This window comes from Symphalangus syndactylus, chromosome 9 (genome assembly GCF_028878055.3).
Source record: "Symphalangus syndactylus isolate Jambi chromosome 9, NHGRI_mSymSyn1-v2.1_pri, whole genome shotgun sequence".
Taxonomy (NCBI): Eukaryota; Metazoa; Chordata; class Mammalia; order Primates; family Hylobatidae; genus Symphalangus; species Symphalangus syndactylus.
The window spans coordinates 97,801,305-97,825,773 of NC_072431.2; the positions used below are offsets into that span (position 1 = coordinate 97,801,305).

At 40.6% G+C, this 24,469-nt stretch overlaps 1 protein-coding gene across 1 annotated transcript in view; it reads left to right on the forward strand.

Annotated features, from left to right (window-relative positions):
- The window catches only part of LOC129490057 (probable C-mannosyltransferase DPY19L2), a 230,886-nt gene that overhangs the window by 181,545 nt on the left and 24,872 nt on the right, over nucleotides 1-24,469 (forward strand). The gene's annotated exons all lie outside the window — the stretch shown is intronic.

Genomic DNA, 24,469 nt, shown 5'->3' on the forward strand with positions numbered 1-24,469 from the left:
GGAGAATGGAATGGAGAATGGAATCGAATGGAGATTGGAATAGAGAATGGAATGGAATGGAGAATGGAATGGAGAATGGAATGGAATGGAGAATGAAATGGAGAATGGAATGGAATGGAGAATGGAATGGAGAATGGAATGCAATGGATAATGGAATGGAGATTGCAATAGAGAATGCAATGGAATGGAATGGACAATGGATTTGAGAATGGAATGGAGAATGGAATGGAATGGAATCGAGAATGGAATGGAATGGAGAATGGAATGTAGAATGGAATGGAATGGAGAATGGAGTGGATGATGGAATGGAATGGAGAATAGAAAGGAGAACGCAATAGAATGGAGAATGGAATGGAATGGAGAATGGAAGCAGAAGGGAATGGAATGGAGAATGAAATGCAGAATGGAATGGAATGGAGAAGGAAATGGAGAATGAAATGTAATGGAGAATGGAATGGAAAGGGAAATGGAATGGAGAATGGAATGGAGAATGGACTGGAATGGAGAATGGCGAATGGAATGGAACGGAGAATGGAATGGAAAATGCAATGGAATGGAGAATGGAATGCAGAATGGAAAGGAATGGAGAATGGAAAGGAGAATGGAATGGAATGGAGAATCGAATGGAGAATGGAATGGAATGGACAATGGAATGGAATGGAGAATAGAATGGAGAATGGAATGGAATATAGAATGGAAAGGAGAATGGAATGCAGAATGGAATTCAATGGAGAATGGAATGGAAAGGACAATGGAATGGAATGGAGAATGGAATGGAATGGAGAATTGAATGCAGAATGGAATGGAATGGAGAATGGAATAGAATGGAGAATGGACTGGAAAATGGACTGGAGAATGGACTGGAGAATGGAATGGAATGGAGAATGGCATGGAATGCAATGGAGAATGGAATGGAGAATAGAATGGAGAAGTGAATGGTATGGAATGGAGAATGGAATAGAGAATGGAATGGAATGGAATCAAGAATGGAAAGGAACGGAGAATGTAATGTAGAATGGAATGGAATAGAATGGAGAATGGAATGGAGAATGGAAAGGAGAATGGAATGGAATGGAGAATGGAATGCAGAATGGAATGGAATGGAGAATGGAATGCAGAATGGAATGGAATGGAGAATGAAATGGAATGGAGAATGAAATGCAGAAGGGAATGGAATGCACAATGAAATGAAAAATGGAAAGGAATGGAGAATGGAATGGAATCGAGAATGGAATGGAACGGAGAATGGAATGTAGAATGGAATGGAATGGAGAATGAAATGAAATGGAGAATGGAATGGAATGGAGAATAGAAAGGAGAATGGAATGGAATGACGAATGAAATGGAATGGAAAATGGAATGCAGAATGGAATGGAATGGAGAATGAAATGGAATGGTAAATGGAATGGAATGAAGAATGCAATGGAAAATGGAATGGAGAATGGAATGGAATGGAGAACGGAATGGAGAATGGAACCGCATGGAGAATGGAATGGAGAATGGAATGCAGAATGGAATGGACAGGAGAATCGAATGCAGAATGGAATAGAATGGAGAATGGAATGGAATGGAGAATGGAATGGAATGGAGAATTGAATGGAGAATGGAATGGAATGGAGAATGGAATGGAATGGAAAATGGAATGGAGAATGGAATGGAATGGAGAATGGTATGGAGATTGGAATAGAGAATGGAATGGAATGAAGAATCGAATGGAGAGTGGAATGGAATGGAGAATGGAATGGAGAATGGAATGGAGAATGGAATAGAGATTGGAATGGAGAATGGAATGGAATGGATTGGAGAATGGAATGGAGAATGGAATAGAATGGAGAATGGAATGGAATGAATAATGGATTGGAGAATGGAATGGAATGGAGAATTGAATGGAGAATGGAATGGAATGGAGAATAGAATAGAATGGAGAATGGAATGGAGTGGAAAATGGAATGGAGAATGGAATGGAATGGAGAATGCTATGGAGATTGGAATAGAATGGAATGGAATGGAGAATCGAATGGAGAATGGAATGGAATGGAGAATGAAATGGAGAATGGAGTGGAGTGGAATGGAGAATGGAATGGAATGGAGAATGGAATAGAGATTGGAATGGAGAATGGAATAGAATGGATTGGAGAATGGAATGGAGAATGGAAGGGAATGGATAATGGAATGGAGAATGGAATGGAATGGAATGGAGAATGGAATAGAGATTGGAGTAGAGAATGGAATGGAATGGAGTGGAGAATGGAATGGAATCGATTGGAGAATGGAATAGAGAATGGAATGGAGAATGGAATGGAATGGAGATTGGTATAGAGAATGCAATGGAATGGAATGGAGAATGGAATGGAATCGGGAATGGAATGGGATGCAGAATGGAATGGAGAATGGAGTGGAATGGAATGGAGAATGGAGCGGAGGATGGAATGGAATGGAGAATGAAATGCAGAATGGAATGGAATGGAGAATGAAATGGAGAAGTGAATGGAATGGAGAATGGAGTGGAATGGAAAATGGAATGGAGAATGGAACGGATAATGGAGAATGGACTGGAATGGAGAATGGAATGGAGAATGGAATAGAACGGAGAGTGGAATGGAATGGAAAATGGAATTGAGAATGGAACGGATAATGGAGAATGGACTGGAATGGAGAATGGAATGGAGAATGGAATAGAATGGAGAGTGGAATGGAATGGAGAATGGAATGAAATGGAGAATGGAATGGAGAATGAAATGGAACAGATAATGTAATGCAGAATGGAATGGAGAATGCAATGGAGAATGAAATGGAGAATAGAACGGAGAATGGAATGGAATGGAGAGTGGAATGGAGAATGGAATGGAGAATGGAATGGAAGGCAGAAGGGAATGTAGAGTGGAATGGAACGGAGAATGGAATGGAGGTTGGAATGGAGAATGCAGTGGAATGTAGAATTGAATGGAATGAAGAATGGAATGCAGAATGGAATGGCGAATGGAATGGAATCTAGACTGGAATGGAATGGAGAATGGAATGGAATGGAAAATGGAATTGAGAATGGAATGGAGAATAGAATGGAATGGAGAATGGAATGCAATGGAGAATGGAATGGAATGGAGGATGCACTGGAAAATGGAGAGTGGAATAGAGAATGGAATGGAATGGAGAATGAAATAGAGAATGCAGTGGAATGGAGAATGGAATGGAGAGTGGAATGGAATGGAGAAAGGAAAGGAATGGAATGGATTGGAGAATGGAATAGAAAGGAATGGAAAAGAATGGAGAATGGAATGGAATGGAGTGGAATGGAGAATAGAAAGGAATGTAATGGAGAATGGAGTGTAATAGAAAATGGAATGGAGAATGGAACGGAGAAAGGAATGGAATGGAAAACGGAATGGAGAACCGGATGGAGAATGGAGAATGGAATGGAGAATCGAATGCAGAATGCAACGGAATGGAGAATGGAATGTAGAATGAAATGGAATGGAGAATGGAATGGAGTGGAATGGAGAATGGAAAGCAATGGAATGGAGAATAGAATGGAATGGGGAATAGAATGGAGAATGGAATGGAATGGAGAACAGAATGGAGAATGGAATGTACAATGGAATGGAAAGGAGAATGGAATGGAGAATAGAACAGAAAGGAGAATGGAATGGAATGCAGAATGCAATGGAATGGAGAATAGAATGGAATGGAATGGAGAATGGAATGGAATGGAGAATGGAATGGAACGGAAAATGGAATGGAATGGAGAATGTAATGGAACGGAGAATGGAGAATAGAGAATGGAATGGAGAATGGAATGGAATGGAGAATGGAATGTAGAATGGAATGGAATGGAGAATGGAGTGGAGGATGGAATGGAATAGAGAACAGAATGGAGAATGGAATAGAATGGAGAATGGAATGGAATGGAGAATGGAATGCAGAAGGGAATGGAATGGAGAATAAAATGCAGAATGGAATGGAATGGAGAAGGAAATGGAGAATGGAATGGAATGGAGAATGGAATGGAAAGGAAAATGGAATGGAGAATGGAATGGAGAATGGACTGGAATGGAGAATGGAGAATGGAATGGAACGGAGAATGGAATGGAAAATGCAATGGAATGGAGAATGGAATGCAGAATGGAAAGGAATGGAGAATGGAAAGGAGAATGGAATGGAATGGAGAATCGAATGGAGAATGGAATGGAATGGACAATGGAATGGAGAAAGGAGTGGGGAATGGAATGGAGAATGGAATGCAGAATGGAATGGAATGCAGAATCGAATGGAATGGAGAATGGAATGCAGAATTGAATGTAATGGAGAATGGAATGGATATGCAATGGAATGGACAATAGAATAGAATGGGGAATGGAAAAGAATGGAATGGAATGGAGAATGGAATGGAAAGGAATGGAATGGAGTGGAGAATGGAATGGAATGGAGAATGGAAAGGAATGTAATGGAGAATGGAGTGTAATGGAAAATGGAATGGAGAATGGAATGGAGAAAGGAATGGAATGGAGAATGGAATGGAGAATGGGATGGAGAAAGGAATGGAATGGAGAATGGAATGGAGAACGGGATGGAGAATGGAGAATGGAATGGAGAATGGAATGCAGAATGGAATGGAGAATGGAATGTAGAATGGAATGGAGAATGGAATGGAATGGAGAATGGAATGGAGTGGAATGGAGAATGGAAAGCAATGGATTGGAGAATGGAATGGAATGGGGAACGGAATGGAATGGAGACTGGAATGGAGAATGGAATGTATAATGGAATGGAAAGCAGAATGGAATGGAGAATGGAGTGGAATGGAGAATGGAATGGAATGGGCTATGGAATGCAGAATGAAATGGAATGGAGAATAGAATGGAGAATGGAATGGAATGGAGAATGGAATGGAATGGAGAATGGAATGGAATGGAGAATGCAATGGAATGGAGATTGGAATAGAGAATGGAATGGAGTGGAGAATGGAATGGAATGGAGAATGGAATGGAGAATGGAATGGAATGGAGAATGAAATGGAGAATGGAATGGAATGGAGAATGGAATGGAAAATGGAATGGAATGGAGAATGGAATGGAATGGAAAATGGAATGGAATGGAATGGAATGGAGAATGGAATGGAATGGAGAATGGAATGGAATGGATAATGGAATGCAGATTGCAATAGAGACTGCAATGGAATGGAATGGAGAATGGAATGGAATGGAATGGAGAATGGAATGAAATGGAGAATGGAATGCAATGGAGAATGGAATGGAGAATGCAATGGAATGGAGAATGGAAAAGAATGGAATGGAATGGAGAATGGAATGGAAAGGAATGGAATGGAGTGGAGAATGGAATGCAATGGAATGGAGAATGGAATGGAATGGAGCGGAATGGAGAATGGAAAGGAATGTAATGGAGAATGGAGTGTAATGGAAAATGGAATGCAGAATGGAACGGAGAAAGGAATGGAATGGAGAATGGAATGGAGAACGGGATGCAGAATGGAGAATGGAATGGAGAATAGAATGCAGAATGGAATGGAATGGAGAATGGAATGTAGAATGAAATGGAATGGAGAATGGAATGGAATGCAATGGAGAATGGAATGGAGTGGAATGGAGAATGGAAAGCAATCGATTGGAGAATGGAATGGAGAATGGAATGGAATGGAATGGAGAACGGAATGGAGAATGGAATGTACAATCGAATGGAAAGGAGAATGGAATGGAATGGAGAATGGAATGGAATGGGCAATGGAATGCAGAATGGAATGGAATAGAGAATAGAATGGAGAAGGGAATGGAATGAAGAATGGAATGGAATGGAGAATGGAATGGAATGGAGAAGGGAATGGAATGGAGAATGGAATGGAATGGAAAATGGAATGGAGAATGGAATGGAATGGAGATTGGAATAGAGAATGAAATGGAATGGAATGAAATGGAGAATGGAATGGACAATTGAATGGAATGCAGAATGGAATGGAATGGAGAACGAAATGGAGAATGGAATGGAATGGAGAATGGAATGGAAAATGGAATGGAATGGAGAGTGTAATGGAATGGATAATGGATTGGAGATTGCAATAGAGACTGCAATGCAATGGAATGGAGAATGGAATGGAATGGAGAATGGATTGGAGAATGGAATGGAGATTGGAATGGAATGGAATCGAGAATGGAATGGAATGGACAGTGGAATGTATATTGGAATGCAATTCAGAATGCAGTGGAGGATGGAATGGAATGGAGAACGGAAAGGAGAACGGAATAGAAAGGAGAATGGAATGCAGAAGGGAATGGAATGGAGAATGAAATGCAAAATGGAATGGAATGGAGAAGAAAATGGAGAATGGAATGGAATGGAGAATGGAATGGAATGGAAAATGGAATGGAGAATGGAATGGAGAATGGAATGGAGAATGGAGAATGGACTGGAATGGAGAATAGAATGGAGAATGGAATGGAGAATCGAATGGAATGGAGAATAGAATGGAAAATGCAATGGAATGGAGAATGGAATGCAGAATGGAAAGGAATGGAGAATGGAAAGGAGAATGGAATGGAATACAGAATGGAATGGCATGGAGAAACGAATGGAGAATGGAATGGAGAATGGAAAGCAATGGATTGGAGAATGGAATGGAATGGAGAATGGAATGTACAATCGAATGGAAAGGAGAATGGAATGGAATGGAGAATGGAATGGAATGGGCAATGGAATGCAGAATGGAATGGAATGGAGAATAGAATGGAGAATGGAATGGAATGAAGAATGGAATGGAATGGAGAATGGAATGGAATGGAGAATGGAATGGAGAATGGAATGGAATGGAGAATGGAATGGAATGGAAAATGGAATGGAAAATGGAATGGAATGGAGATTGGAACAGAGAATGGAATGGAATGGAATGAAATGGAGAATGGAATGGAGAATCGAATGGAATGCAGAATGGAATGGAATGGAGAACGAAATGGAGAATGGAATGGAATGGAGAATGGAATGGAAAATGGAATGGAATGGAATGGAGAATGGAATGCAATGGAGAATGGAATGGAGAGTGGAATGGAATGGATAATGGAATGGAGATTGCAATAGAGACTGCAATGCAATGGGATGGAGAAGGGAATGGAATGGAATAGAGAATGGATTGGAGAATGGAATGGAGATTGGAATGGAATGGAATCGAGAATGGAATGGAATGGACAGTGGAATGTATATTGGAATGGAATTCAGAATGCAGTGGAGGATGGAATGGAATGGAGAACGGAAAGGAGAACGGAATAGAAAGGAGAATGGAATGCAGGAGGGAATGGAATGGAGAATGAAATGCAGAATGGAATGGAATGGAGAAGAAAATGGAGAATGCAATGTAATGGAGATTGAAATGGAATGGAATGGAAAATGGAATGGAGAATGGAATGGAGAATGGAGAATGGACTGGAATGGAGAATAGAATGGAGAATGGAATGGAGAATGGAAAGGAATGGAGAATGGAAAGGAGAATGGAATGGAATGGAGAATGGAATGGAATGGAGAATGGAATGGAATGGAATGGAGGATGGAATGCAGAATAAAATGGAGAAGTGAATGGTATGGAATGGAGAATGGAAAGGAATGGAGAATGGAATAGAGAATGGAATGGAATGGAATGGAGAATGGAATCGAATGGAGATTGGAATAGAGAATGGAATGGAATGGAGAATGGAATGTAGAATGGAATGGAATGGAGAATGAAATGGAGAATGGAATGGAATGGAGAATGGAATGGAGAATGAAATGGAATGAAGAATGGAATGGAGAATGGAATGCAATGGATAATGGAATGGAGAATGCAATAGAGAATGCAATGGAATGGAATGGAATGAACAATGGATTTGAGAATGGAATGGAGAATGGAAGGGAATGGAATGGAGAATGGAATGGAATGGAGAATGGAATGTAGAATGGAATGGAATGGAGAATGGAATGGAATGGAGAACTCCTTTCCATTCTCCATTCCTTTCCATTCTGCATTCCATTCTCCATTCCATTGTATTTTCCAATCCATTCTCCATTCCATTCCATTCTCCATTCCATTCTCCATTCTATTCTCCATTCCAGTCCATTCTCCATTTTCCATTCCATTTTCCATTCCATTCCAATCTCCGTTACATTCCATTCTCCATTTTCTTCTCCATTCCATTCCATTCTGCATTTCATTCTCCATTCCATTCCCTTCTGTATTCCATTCTCCATTCTATTCCGTTCTCCTTTCCGTTCTCCATTCCATTCCATCCTCCACTCCATTCTGAATTCCATTCCAATGTACATTCCATTGTCCATCCCATTCCATTCTCGATTCCATTCCATTCCAATCCATTCTGCATTCTATTCTCCATTCCATTCCACTCTCCATTCCATTCTCCATTCTATTCCATTCTCGATTCCATTCCATTCTGCATTCCATTCCCTTCTGCATTCCATTCTCCATTTCATTCCATTCTCCATTCCATTCCCTTCTCCATTCTCCATTCCATTTTCCATTCCATTCCATTCTCCATTCCATTCCATTCTCCATGTCATTCTCCATTACATTCCATTCTGCATTTCATTCTCCATTCCATTCATTCTGCATTCCATTTTCCATTCCATTCCATTCTCCATTCCCTTCCATTTCCACTCCATTCACCATTCCATTCCATTCTGCATTCCATTCTTGATTCCATTCCATTCCATTTTCCATTCCATTCTCCATTCCATTCCATTCTCCAATCCATTCTCCATTCCATTCCATTCTCCATTCCATTTCATTGCATTATGTGTTCAAATCTCCATTCTCCATTCCATTCCAATCAATTCTCCATTCCATTCCATTCTCCATTCCATTCCACTCTATTCCATTCTCCATTCGATTTCATTCCATTCTCCACTCCATTCCATTCCATTCTCTATTCCAATCTCCATTCCATTCTCGATTCCATTCCATTCTTCATTCCATTCCATTCTCTATTCCATTTCATTCTCTATTCCATTTCATTCTCCATTCCATTTCATTCTCCATTCCATTCTCCATTCCATTCCCTTCTCCATTCCATTCTCCATTCCATTCCATTCCGCATTCCATTCTCCATTCGGTTCAATTCTCCATTCCATTCCATTCCATACTCTATTCCAATCTCCATTCCACTCTCCATTCCATTCCATTCCATTCTCCATTCCATTCCATTCTCCATTCCATTCTCCATTCCATTCCATTCTCCATTCCGTTCTGCATTCCATTCTCCATTGGATTCTCCATTCCACTCCATTCCATTCTCCATTCCATTCTCCATTCTATTCCATTCTCCATTCGATTCTCCACTCCATTCCATTCTGCATTCCATTCTCCATTCCATTCTCCATTCCATTCCATTCTGCCTTCCATTTTCCTTTCCATTCCATTCTGCATTCCATTCTCCATTCCATTGCATTCTCCATACCATTCTCCATTCCATTCCATTCCATTCTCCATTCCATTTCATTCTCCATTCCATTCTCCATTCCATACCATTCTCCATTCAATTCTCCATTCCACTCTATTCCATTCCATTCTCCATTGCATTCCATTCTCCATTCCATTCCATTCTCCATTCAGTTCTCCATTCCACTCCATTCTCCATTCCATTCTCCATTCAATTCCATTCTCCATTCCATTCCATTCTTCATTCCATTCCATTCTGCATTTCATTCTCCATTCCATTCCATTCTTCATTACATTCTCCATTCCATTCCCTTCTGCATTACATTCTCCATTCCATTCCATTCTCCATTCTACTCCGTTCTCCTTTCCGTTCTCCATTCCATTCCATCCTCCACTCCATTCTCCATTCCATTCCATTGCAGTCTCTATTGCAATCTCCATTCCATTCCATTCCATTCAACATTCCATTCCATTGCAGTGTCTATTGCAATCTCCATTCCATTATCCCTTCCATTCCATTCTCCATTCCATTCCATTCCATTCTCCATTCCATTCAATTCCATTCCATTTTCCATTCCATTCTCCATTCCATTCCATTCTCCATTTCATTCTCCATTCCATTCCATTCTCCATTCCATTCCATTCTCCACTCCATTCCATTCCATTCTCTATTCCAATCTCCATTCCATTGCATTCTCCATTCCATTCCATTCTCCATTCTATTCTCCATTCCATTCCATTCTGCATTCCATAGCCCATTCCATTCTCCATTCTATTCTCCATTCCATTCCATTCTGCATTCCATAGCCCATTGCATTCTATTCTCCATTCCACTCCATTCTCCATTCCATTCTCCTTTCCATTCCATTCTACATTCCATTCTCCATTCCATTCTCCATTCCATTCCATTCTCCATTCCATTCTCCAATCCATTGCTTTCCATTCTCCATTCCATTCCATTCTCCATTCCATTCTCCATTCCATTCTCCATCCCGTTCTCCATTCCATTCTCCATTCCATTCCTTTCTCCATTCCATTTTCCATTCCACTCCATTCTGCATTACATTTCTTTCCGTTCTCCATTCCACTCAATTCCATTCCATTCTCCACTCCATTCTATTCCTTTCCATTCCATTCTCCATTCCATTCCATTCTTTTCCATTCTCCATTCCATTCTCCATTCCATTGCATTCTCCATTCCATTCTCCACTGCATTCCATTCTGCATTCCATTCTCCATTCCATTCCATTCTGCATTCCATTCCATTCTGCATTCCATTCTCCATTCCATTCTCCACTCCTTTCTCCATTCCATTGTCCATTCCATTCCATTCTCCATTCGATTCTCCATTCCATTCCATTCTCCTTTCCATTCTCCATTCCTTTCCATTCTGCATTCCATTCTCCATTCCATTCCCTTCTGCATTCCATTCTCCATTCCATTCCATTCTCCATTCTATTCCGTTCTCCTTTCTGTTCTCCATTCCATTCCATCTTCCACTCCATTCTCCATTCCATTCCATTCTACATTCCATTCTCCGTTCCATTCCATTCTCCATTCCATTCCATTCTCCATTCTATTCTCCATTCCATTCCATTCTGCATTCCATTGCCCATTCCATTCCATTCTCCTTTCCATTCGATTGTACATTCCATTCTCCATTCCGTTCTCCATTCCATTCCATTCTCCATTCCATTCCATTCTCCAATCCATTGCTTTCCATTCTCCATTCCATTCCATTCTCCATTCCATTTCATTCTACATTCCATTCTGCATTCCATTCCATTCTGCATTCCATTCTCCATTCCATTCTCCATTTTCCATCCCGTTCTCCATTCCATTCTCCATTCCATTCCATTCTCCATTCCATTCCATTCTCCATTCCATTCCATTCTCCATTTCATTCTCCATTCCATTCCATTCTCCATTCCATTCTCTATTCCAATCTCCATTCGGTTCCATTCTCCATTCCATTCTCTATTCCATTCCATTCCATTCTCTATTCCGTTGTCCATTCCATTCTCCATTCCTTTCCATTCTCCATTCCATACCATTCACTTCTCCATTCTATTCTCCATTCCATTCTCCATTGCATTCCATTCCATTCTCCATTCCATTCCATTCTCCAGTCCATTCTCCATTCTATTCCATTCTCCATTCCATTCTCCATTCCATTCTCCATTCCATTCCATTCTGCATTCCATTCTCCATTCCATTCTCCATTCCATTCCAGTCTCCATTCCATTCCATTCTGCATTCCATTCTCCTTTCCATTCCATTCTCCATTCCATTCTCCATTGCATTCCATTCTGCATTCCATTCTCCTTTCCATTCTCCATTCCACTCCATTCTCAATTCCATTCTCCATTCCATTCCATTCCATTCTCCATTCCATTCAATTCTCCATTCCATTCTCCATTCGTTTCTCCATGCCATTCCATTCTCCATTCCATTCCATTCTCCTTTCCATTCTCCATTCCTTTCCATTCTGCATTCCATTCTCCATTCCATTGCATTTTCCATTCTATTCTCCATTCCATTCCATTCTCCATTCCATTCTCCATTCTATTCTCCATTCCAGTCCATTCTCCATTCCATTCTCCATTCCATTTTCCATTCCATTCTCCATTACGTTCCATTCTCCATTTTCTTCTCCATTCCATTCCATTCTGCATTTCATTCTCCATTCCATTCCCTTCTGCATTCCATTCTCCTTTCTATTCCGTTCTCCTTTCCGATCTCCATTCCATTCCATTCTCCACTGCATTCTGAATTCCATTCCAATATACATTCCACTGTCCATTCCATTCCATTCTCGATTCCATTCCATTCCAATCTCCATTCCATTCTCCAATCCATTCTCCATTCCATTCCATTCCATTCTCCATTCCATTGCATTGCAATCTCTATTGCAATCTCCATTCCATTATCCATTCCATTCCACTCCCCATTCCATTCTCCATTCCATTCCATTCTCCATTCCATTATCCATTCCATTCTCCATTCCATTCCATTCTCCATTTCGTTCTCCATTCCATTCCATTCTGCATTCCATTCGATTCTCCATTCCATTCTCCATTTCATTCCATTCCATTCTCTATTCCAATCTCCATTCTGTTCCATTCTCCATTCCATTCTCCATTCCATTTTCCATTCCATTCCATTCTCCATTCCATTCTCCATTCCATTCTCCATTCCATTCCATTCTTCATTCCATTCCATTCCTCATTCTATTCTCCATTCCATTCCATTCTGCATTCCATTGCCCATTCCATTCCATTCTCCATTCCATTCCATTCTCCTTTCCATTCGATTGTACATTCCATTCTCCATTCCGTTCTCCATTCCATTCTCCAATCCATTGCTTTCCATTCTCCATTCCACTCCATTCCATTCTCCATTCCATTCCATTCCATTCCATTCCATTCCATTCCATTCCATTCCATTCCATTCTCCATTCCATTCTCCATTCCATTCCATTCTGCATTCCATTCTCCATTCCATTCTCCATTCTCCATCCAGTTCTCCATTCCATTCTCCATTCCATTCCTTTCTCTGTTCCATTCTCCATTCCATTTTCCATTACACTCCATTCTCCATTACATTCCTTTCCATTCTCCATTCCACTCCATTCCATTCCATTCTCCATTCCATTCTCCACTCCATTACATTCCTTTCCATTCCATTCTCCATTCCATTCCATTCTTTACCATTCTCCATTCCATTCCATTCTCCATTCTATTCTCCATTCCATTCCATTCTGCATTCCATAGCCCATTCCTTTCTCCATTCTATTCTCCATTCCATTCCATTCTGCATTCCATAGCCCATTCCATTCTATTCTCCATTCCACTCCATTCTCCATTCCATTCTCCTTTCCATTCCATTCTACATTCCATTCTCCATTCCATTCTCCATTCCATTCTCCATTCCATTCCATTCTCCATTCCATTCCATTCTCCATTCCATTCTCCAATCCATTGCTTTCCATTCTCCATTCCACTCCATTCCATTCCATTCTCCATTCCATTCTCCATTCCATTCTCCATCCCGTTCTCCATTCCATTCTCCATTCCATTCCTTTCTCCATTCCATTTTCCATTCCACTCCATTCTGCATTACATTTCTTTCCGTTCTCCATTCCACTCCATTCCATTCCATTCTCCACTCCATTCTATTCCTTTCCATTCCATTCTCCATTCCATTCCATTCTTTTCCATTCTCCATTCCATTCTCCATTCCATTGCATTCTCCATTCCATTCTCCACTGCATTCCATTCTGCATTCCATTCTCCATTCCATTCCATTCTGCATTCCATTCCATTCTGCATTCCATTCTCCATTCCATTCCATTCCATTCTCCACTCCTTTCTCCATTCCATTGTCCATTCCATTCCATTCTCCATTCGATTCTCCATTCCATTCCATTCTCCTTTCCATTCTCCATTCCTTTCCATTCTGCATTCCATTCTCCATTCCATTCCCTTCTGCATTCCATTCTCCATTCCATTCCATTCTCCATTCTATTCCGTTCTCCTTTCTGTTCTCCATTCCATTCCATCTTCCACTCCATTCTCCATTCCATTCCATTCTACATTCCAGTCTCCATTCCATTCCATTCTCCATTCCATTCCATTCTCCATTCTATTCTCCATTCCATTCCATTCTGCATTCCATTGCCCATTCCATTCCATTCTCCTTTCCATTCGATTGTACATTCCATTCTCCATTCCGTTCTCCATTCCATTCCATTCTCCATTCCATTCCATTCTCCATTCCATTCTCCAATCCATTGCTTTCCATTCTCCATTCCATTTCATTCTACATTCCATTCTCCATTCCATTCCATTCTGCATTCCATTCTCCATTCCATTCTCCATTTTCCATCCCGTTCTCCATTCCATTCTCCATTCCATTCCATTCTCCATTCCATTCCATTCTCCATTTCATTCTCCATTCCATTCCATTCTCCATTCCATTCTCTATTCCAATCTCCATTCGGTTCCATTCTCCATTCCATTCTCTATTCCGTTCCATTCCATTCTCTATTCCGTTGTCCATTCCATTCTCCATTCCTTTCCGTTCTCCATTCCATACCATTCACTTCTCCATTCTATTCTCAATTCCATTCTCCATTCCATTCCATTCCATTCTCCATTCCATTCAATTCTCCATTCCATTCTCCATTCGTTTCTCCATGCCATTCCATTTTCCATTCCATTCCATTCTCCTTTACATTCTCCATTCCTTTCCATTTTGCATCCCATTCTCCATTCCATTGCATTTTCCATTCTATTCTCCATTCCATTCCATTCTCCATTCCATTCTCCATTCTATTCTCCATTCCAGTCCATTCTCCATTCTCCATTCCATTCTCCATTCCATTTTCCAATCCATTCTCCATTTTCTTCTCCATTCCATTCTATTCTGCATTTCATTCTCCATTACATTCCCTTCTGCATTCTATTCTCCTTTCTATTCCGTTCTCCTTTCCGATCTCCATTCCATTCCATCCTCCACTGCATTCTGAATTCCATTCCAATATACATTCCACTGTCCATTCCATTCCATTCTCGATTCCATTCCATTCCAATCTCCATTCCATTCTCCAATCCATTCTCCATTCCATTCCATTCCATTCTCCATTCCATTGCATTGCAGTCTCTATTGCAATCTCCATTCCATTATCCATTCCATTCCACTCTCCATTCCATTCTCCATTCCATTCCATTCTCCATTCCATTATCCATTCCATTCTCCATTCCATTCCATTCTCCATTTCGTTCTCCATTCCATTCCATTCTGCATTCCATTCGATTCTCCATTTCATTCCATTCCATTCTCTATTCCAATCTCCATTCCATTCCATTCCATTCTCCGTTCCATTTTCCATTCCATTCCATTCTCCATTCCATTCCATTCTCTATTCCATTCTCCATTCCATTCCATTCTTCATTCCATTCCATTCTCCATTCTATTCTCCATTCCATTCCATTCTGCCTTCCATTGCCCATTCCATTCCATTCTCCATTCCATTCCATTCTCCTTTCCATTCGATTGTACATTCCATTCTCCATTCCGTTCTCCATTCCATTCCATTCTCCATTCCATTCTCCAATCCATTGCTTTCCATTCTTCATTCCACTCCATTCCATTCTCCATTCCATTCCATTCCATTCTCCATTCCATTTCATTCTACATTCCATTCTCCATTCCATTCCATTCCATTCTGCATTCCATTCTCCATTCCATTCTCCATTCTCCATCCCGTTCTCCATTCCATTCTCCATTCCATTCCTTTCTCCGTTCCATTCTCCATTCCACTCCATTCCATTCCATTCTCCACTCCATTCCATTCCTTTCCATTCCATTCTCCATTCCATTCCATTCTTTTCCATTCTCCATTCCATTCCGTTCTGCATTCCATTGCATTCTCCATTCCATTCTCCATTGCATTCCATTCTCCATTTCATTCCATTCTCCATTTCATTCCATTCCATTCTCCATTCCATTCCATTGCAGTCTCTATTGCGATCTCCATTCCATTCCATTCCATTCTCCATTCCATTCCATTGCAGTCTCTATTGCAATCTCCATTCCATTAACCATTCTATTCCATTCTCCATTCCATTCCATTCCATTCTCCATTACATTCCATTCTCCATTCTATTCCATTCCATTCCATTCCATTCCGTTCCATTTTCCAATCCATTCTCCATTCCATTCCATTCTCCATTTCATTCTCCATTCCATTCCATTCTATTCCATTTTCCATTCCATTCTCCATTCCATTCCGTTCTCCATTTTATTCTCCATTCCATTCCATTCTCCATTCCATTCCATTCTCCATTCTATTCTCCATTCCATTCCATTCTGCATTCCATTGCCCATTCCATTCCATTCTCCATTCCACTCCATTCTCCTTTCCATTCTATTCTCCATTCCATTCCATTCTCCATTCCATTCCATTCTCCAATCCATTGCTTTCCATTCTCCATTCCACTCCATTCCATTCTCTATTCCATTCTCCATTCCATTCCATTCTCCATTCCATTTTACATTCCATTCTCCATTCCATTCCGTTCTGCATTCCATTCTCCATTCCATTCTCCATTCTCCATCCCGTTCTCCATTCCATTCTCCATTCCATTCCATTCTCCATTCCATTTTACATTACACTCCATTCTCCATTACATTCCTTTCCATTCTCCATTCCACTCCATTCCATTCCATTCTCCACTCCATTCCATTCCTTTCCATTCCATTCTCCATTCCATTCCATTCTTTTCCATTCTCCATTCCATTCTATTCTCCATTCCATTCTCCATTCCATTGCATTCTCCATTCCATTCTCCATTGCATTCCATTCTGCATTCCATTCTCCATTCCATTCCATTCTGCAATCCATTCGCCATTCCATTCCATTCCATTCCCCACTCCTTTCTCCATTCCATTGTCCATTCCATTCCATTCTCCATTCAATTCTCCATTCCATTCCATTCTCCATTCCATTCCATTGTCCTTTCCATTCTCCATTCCATTCCATTCTCCATTCCATTCTCTATTCTCCATTCCGTTCCATTCTCCGTTCCATTACATTCTCCATTCCATTCCATTTTCCGTTCCATTCCATTCTCCATTCCATTCCATTCTCCATTCCATTCCATTCTATTCTCCATTCCATTGCATTCTGCATTCCATTCCATTCTCCTTTCTGTTCTATTCTCCATTCCATTCTCCTTTCCATTCCATTGTACATTCCATTCTCCATTCTGTTCTCCATTCCATTCCATTCTCCATTCTATTCCCCATTCCATTCTATTCTCCATTCCATTGCTTTCCATTCTCCATTCCACTCCATTCCATTCTCCATTCCATTTCATTCTACATTCCATTCTCCATTCCGTTGCATTCTGCATTCGATTCTCCATTCCATTCTCCATTCTCCATCCTGTTCTCCATTCCGTTTTCCATTCCATTCCTTTCTCCGTTCCATTCTCCATTCCATTTTCTATTACACTCCATTCTCCATTACATTCCTTTCTATTCTCCATTCCACTCCATTCCATTCCATTCTCCATTCTTTTCCATTCCTTTCTATTCCATTCTCTAATCCATTCCATTCCTTTCCTTTCTCCATTCCATTCCACTCTCCATTCCATTCTCCATTCCATTGCATTCTCTATTTCATTCTCCATTCCATTCCATTCTCTATTCCACTCTGCATTTTCCAGTGCATCCTCCATTCCATTCCATTCTCCATTGCATTCCATTCTCCATTCCATTCCATTCTCCATTCCATTCTCAATTCCATTTTCCATTCCATTCCATTCTCCATTCCATTCCAGTCTAGATTCCATTCCATTTGCCATTCCATTCTGCATTCCATTCTTCATTCCATTCAATTCTACATTCCACTGCATTCTCCATTCCAACCTCCATTCCATTCTCCGTTCCATTCCACTCTACATTCCCTTCTGCCTTCCATTCCATTCTGCATTCCATTCTCCATTCCATTCCATTCTCCGTTCTATTCTCCGTTTCATTCTCCATTGCATTCTCCATTCCATTCTGCATTACATTATCTGTTCCATTTCATTCTCCATTCCATTCTCCATTTCATTCCATTCTCCATTCCATTCCACTCTCCATTCTATTCCATTCTCCAATCCATTCTCCATTCCAGTCCATTCTCCATTTTCCGTTCCATTCTCAATTCCATTTTCCATTCCATTCCACTCTCCGTTCTATTCCATTCTCCATTCCATTCTCCATTCCAGTCCATTTTCCATTATCCGTTCCATTCTCCATTCCATTTTCCATTCCATTCCATTCTCCATTCCATTTTCCATTGCATTCCATTCTCCATTTCATTCTCCATTCCATTCCATTCTGCATTCCATTCTCCATTCCATTCCATTCTGCATTCCATTCTCCATTCCATTCCATTCTCCATTCCATTCCATTCTCCTTTCCATTCTCCATTGCATTCCATTACATTCTCCATTCCATTCCATTTTCCATTACATTTCATTCTCCATTTTCTTCTCCATTCCATTCCATTCTGCATTTCATTCTCCATTCCATTCCCTTCTGCATTCCATTCTCCTTTCTATTCCGTTCTCCTTTCCCTTCTCCATTCCATTCCATCCTCCACTGCATTCTGAATTCCATTCCAATATACATTCCACTGTCCATTCCATTCCATTCTCGATTCCATTCCATTGCAATCTCCATTCCATTCTCCAATCCATTCTCCATTCCATTCCATTCTCCATTCCATTGCATTGCAGTCTCTATTGCAATCTCCATTCCATTATCCATTCCTTTCCACTCTCCATTCCATTCTCCATTCCAGTCCATTCTCCATTCCATTCCATTCCATTTTCCATTCCATTCTCCATTCCATTCCATTCTCCATTTCGTTCTCCATTCCATTCCATTCTGCATTCCATTCGATTCTCCATTCCATTCTCCATTTCATTCCATTCCATTCCATTCTCTATTCCAATCTCCATTCCATTCCATTCTCCATTCCATTCCATTCCATTCTCCATTCCATTTTCCATTCCATTCCATTCTCCATTCCATTTCATTCTTCATTCCATTCCATTCTCCATTCTATTCTCCATTCCATTCCATTCTGCATTCCATTGCCCATTCCATTCCATTCTCCATTCCATTCCATTCTCTTTTCCATTCGATTGTACATTCCATTCTCCATTCCACTCCATTCCATTCTCCATTCCATTCCATTCTATTCTCCATTTCATTCCACTCTCCATTCCATTCCATTCCATTTTCCATTCCATTCTCCATTCCATTCCATTCTCCATTCTACTCCATTCTCCATTCCATTCGATTCTCCATTCCATTCTCCATTTCATTCCATTCCATTCTCTATTCTATTCTCCATTCCATTCCATTTTCCATTCCATTCCATTTTGCATTCCATTACATTTTGGAGAATGGAATGCAGAATGGAAAGGAATGGAGAATGGAAAGAAGATTGGAATGGAATGGATAATGGAATGGCATGGAGAAACAAATGGAGAATGGAATGGAATGGAGAATGGAATGGAATGGAGAATGGAATGGAATGGAATGGAGAATGGAATAGACTGGAGAATGGAATGGAATGGAGAATGGAATGGAATGCAGTGGAGAATGGAAGGGAATGGAGAATGGAATGCAGAATAAAATGGAGAAGTGAATGGTATGGAATGGATAATGGAAAGGAATGGAGAATGGAATAGAGAATGGAATGGAGAATGGAATGGAGAATGGAATCGAATCGAGATTGGAATAGAGAATGGAATGGAATGGAGAATGGAATGGCATGGAGAAACGAATGGAGAATGGAATGGAATGGAGAATGGAATGGAATGGAATGGAGAATGGAATTGAGAATGAATGGAATGGAGAATGGAAAGGAGAATGGAATGCCGAATGGAATGCAATGGAGAATGGAATGGAGAATGGAATGGAAAGGAGAATGGAATGCAGAATGGAATGGAATGGAGACTGGAATGGAATGGAGAATGGAATGCAGAATGGAATGGAATGGAGAATGGAATGGAGAATGGAATGGAATGGTCAATGGAATGGATAATGGAATGGAATGGAATGGAGAATGGAATGGGGAATGGAATGGAATGGAGAATGGAAAATGGAATGGAGAATGAAATGAAATGGAGAATGGAATGCAGAATGGAATGACGAATGGAATGGAATGGAGAATGGAGAATGGAATGGAGAATGGAATGGAATGGAACATGGAATGGAGAATGGAATGTAATGGAGAATGGAATAGAATGGAATGGAGAATGGAATGGAGTGGAATGGAGAATGGAATGGAGAATGGAGTGGAGAATGGAATGGAGAATGGAAAGGAATGGAAAAGAGAATGGAATGGAATGGAATGGAGAATGGAATGGAGCATGGAGTGGAATGGAGAATGGAATGGAATACCTGACCTAAAAGTGGATCCTATAATGGAGGGAAGAGAAATGCTATAGAGAGCATTATTGGGGTCGGGCACAGTGGTTCCCATCTGTGATCCCAGCACTTTGAGGGACCAAGGTCGATGGATTGCTTGAGTCCAGGAGTTCAAGACCCGCCTGGGCAACATGGCAAAACCCTGTCTCTATAGAAAAAGAAAATTGGGTGAATTCAGAAAATTGGAATACAAATGGTAGAGAAAATAAAATGATTGAATTAGTTTACGTTTACTGAATTTGATAAGTGTGCCATGGTACATAAGAGAATGTCCTTTTCTTGGGAAATACACATTAAGTATTTAGGAGTAAAAGATGATGATGTTTATAATGTAGCCTCAGATAGTTCAGAAAAAAAGTGTGTGTGAGTGTGTGTTTGTGCAGGGGGAGATAGCACATACAAATAAGCAGTACAAATGTTAACAGGTGAATGTGGGTAAATGGTAAAGGGTGTTTTTATTATTTCCATCTTTGCAACTTATTTATAAATTTGAAGTTATTTCCAAATAAAAAGTTTAAAAAATACAGCAAAAAAAGTTATATGAAATGGAAGAAAATGAGTCTGGGTAAATATGCAACAAGATCGGCCATACATTGATAATTATTGACACTGAGTGGTTTACTACAGTATAAAAAGAAGTTTATTATGCCTTTTCACTACTATTGAATGTATTTGAGATTTTTCATAATAGAAGAAGGTAAACAGTAATGAAGGCATCTGAACTTGAAGATTGCTAAGTGTATTTCCCAACTCTAAAGCTCTATGGCCATTTGAGTGTGATGAATTGTGTATGTTAGGTATGATCCTTTTTTTTTTTTTTTTTGAGACAAGGTCTTGTTATGTTGCCCAAGCTGGCTTTGAACTCCTGACCTCAAGCAACCCTCCTGCGTTGGAGGCCTTTTGAATAGCTGGGACTACAGGCTTACACCACTGTGCCCAGCTTGATCTAAATTTGAGTTCTACTTCGGCTCAAGTTTTTCCTCCAAAAATTGGGAAAACTATCTACTAATAAGAGTAACTAAATATCTGTTATGCATTTAAAGTTGTTAGCACATTTCCTGGCACATAGTATAGTAATTGTTCAATATATGTTAGTAATAACTTATTATTGGATGAGTGAATGAAACAAAAAGATTAATTTTCACTGATGGTTTGAAGATGGAGCATTATCGATAAGGAATTTGACCTGCACAACTATTCTCATTATTGTCATGAGGTGTTACAAGAGGTTCACAGAGAGGGGTACGGAAAGAACAATCTCTTTATAATTTTTTAGGTGGACTCCTATGTATTGAGAAATACATATTTTTCTCTCTTTTTTTTTTTTTTGAGATGGAGTCTTGCTCTGTCGCCCAGGCTGGAGTGCAGTGGCGCAGTGTTGGCTCACTGCAAGCTCTGCCTCCCGGGTTCACGCCATTCTCCTGCCTCAGCTTCCTGAGTAGCTGGGACTACAGGCACCCGCCACCACACTCAGCTAATTTTTTTGTGTTTTTAGTAGAGACGGGGTTTCACTGTGTTAGCCAGGATGGTCTCAATCTTCTGATCTTGTGATCCGCCCACCTCAGCCTCCCAAAGTGCTGGGATTACAGGCATGAGCCACCACGCCCGGCCTATATTTCTTTTTTTTAAGCAGAATGTAACAGAGTCATTTATTTACCAGAAATTAACTCATGTAGAGAATAACATAATATCCCCAAGAAAAGTAGAAGACATAAAATTAGAACCTTTCCCATCGTTAAACAAAGGCTCTGTGGAATCAAACCTGAATTTTTTAAGAAAAAATTGTGGTAGGCCGGGCACAGTGGCTGGTGCCTGTAATCTTAGCACTTTGGGAGGCTGTGGTGGGAGGATCATTTGAACCCAGGAATTCAAGACCAGCCTGGGCACATAGTGACACCTCATCTCTCCAAAAAAAAAAAAAGGCCTGGAGGTGCTGGCCTGTGGTCCCATCTACTGGGGAGGCTGAGGGAAGAGGACTGCCTGAGCCCAGAGGTCAAGGCTGCAGTGAGCCATGATCACACTGCTGCACTTCAGCCTAGGCAACAGAGTGAGACCTTGTCTCAAAAAAGAAAAAATTGTGGTAAAATACACATAACATAAAATTTACAATCTTAACCATTTTAAAGCATACGATTTGTTGATATTAGTACCTCCACAGTGTTGTGTAACCATCACCACGATCCAATTCCAGAACTTTTTTATCTTCCCAGACGGAAATTCTGTATGCATTAAACACTAACTTCCCATTCTGGCTCCCTCTACCTCCTGGTAACCAGCATTCTACTTTCTGTCTCTGAGAATTTGACTACGCTGGTTGCCACATAGGAGTGGAATTGAGGTAGGAGGCAGTACTCGACTCCAGAGACAGGGCTTATGCTCCAGACCAGATTGAAGACTAGCTGAAACAGGGAAGAGGCGAAAGCACCTTTCCATAAGACAGACCCATTGTCAGCTTACCATTGCCATGAAAACACCTGGAAGTTACCACCCATTTCCACAGCATAAGCCAATGACCCAGAAGTTAATCTATTTCTAGAAATTTCTGCATAATCTGCCCCTTAATTTGCGTATAATTAAAAGTGGGTATGAATATGACTGCAGACCTGCCTCTGAGCTGTTACTCTGGGCACACAGCCTATGGGGGTAGCCCCGCCCCACAAGGAGCAGTGCCTCTGCTACTGCTGCTGTGCACTGCCACTTCAATAAAAGTTGCTGACACCACCAGCTCACCCTCGAATTCTCTCCTGGGCAAAGCCAAGAACCTTAGTCCTGGGGCAAGCCCCAATTTTGGGGCTCACCTGCTCTACATCAGAATCAGATATAATAGTGTTTGTCTTTTTGTGACTTGTTTATTTCATGAAATATGTCTTCAAGCTTCATTGAGTTTGTAGCATGGGTCAGAATTTCCCTCTCATATGGATACAGCACATCGTATTTATCCATTCATTTTTCAATGGCTGCTTAGGTTATTTCCATCCTTTGGCTTCTGTGGAAAATGCTTCTATGAACATGGGTGTACAGATCTCTCTTCAAGCCCCTGCTTTCAATTTCAAGCCTGGATTTTTACATATGTTGGAGAAAGAAAGTTATAAGTTCCTCTTCCCATCTAGCATTTAGGGGTTTTTTGTTTGTTTGTTTGTTTTCTGAGACAGTCTCGCTGTGTCACCCAGGCTGGAGTGCAGTGGCATGATCTCGGCTCACTGCAACCTCTGCCTCTCGGGTTCAAACAATTTTTCTGCCTCAGCCTCCCGAGCACCTGGGTCTACAGGTGCATGCCACTACAGTCAGCTAATTTTTATATTTTTAGTACAGATGGGGTTTCACCATGTTGGCCAGGCTGGTCTCAAACTCCTGACCTCAGGTGATCCACCCATCTAGGCCTCCCAAAGTGCTGGGATTACAGGCATGAGCCACCACATCCGGCCGGATTTCGTTTTTATTTGATGTTTTAATTGGCTTTTAAGGCGATAGTGATTATGCTTTTCTTGGTAAAACACCAACATGAATAGTCTTGACCTGTTTGTAATAGCCAAGCTTCAGTTTAGTTTCCAATGTGTTCCTTCATGTGCAGTGCTCCTCACATGACTATTTGTAAGTAATTTCTGCTGGAGGGAGTTGATAATAGAAACTTTGTTTTTGGTTTTGGATGTTGGTTGAACACAGAGAAAACACGTTGAGATTGGTCAAGTTCATGAGAAAGGGCATATGAGCCCAGATTCTCTTCAGTAACAAAGTCCTCTTCTTTGAGGGCTGAGACCTGTTTTTTTCCTAAGTGAGCCCAGCTTTGCTCGTGTTCACATTTGATTTTCCCCATGCACTCCAGCATGATAGCGCTTCTTGTCTCTTTGTTAAAGGGTTATATAATTATGCAGATCAACGTTGTGGGTCTTTTTCCCCTTGGACAGTACTTTCTGGAACTGCTAGATTTTCAGATGAGAGCTGTTTATTCTGGATCAGACTTAATTTGGTCAGCTGAATTCTCTTGGGTATGAAGAGTTTTTCTTGCCCTTGGCCTACTTTTTGTGGTTCTAAATATCTTTTTACAGT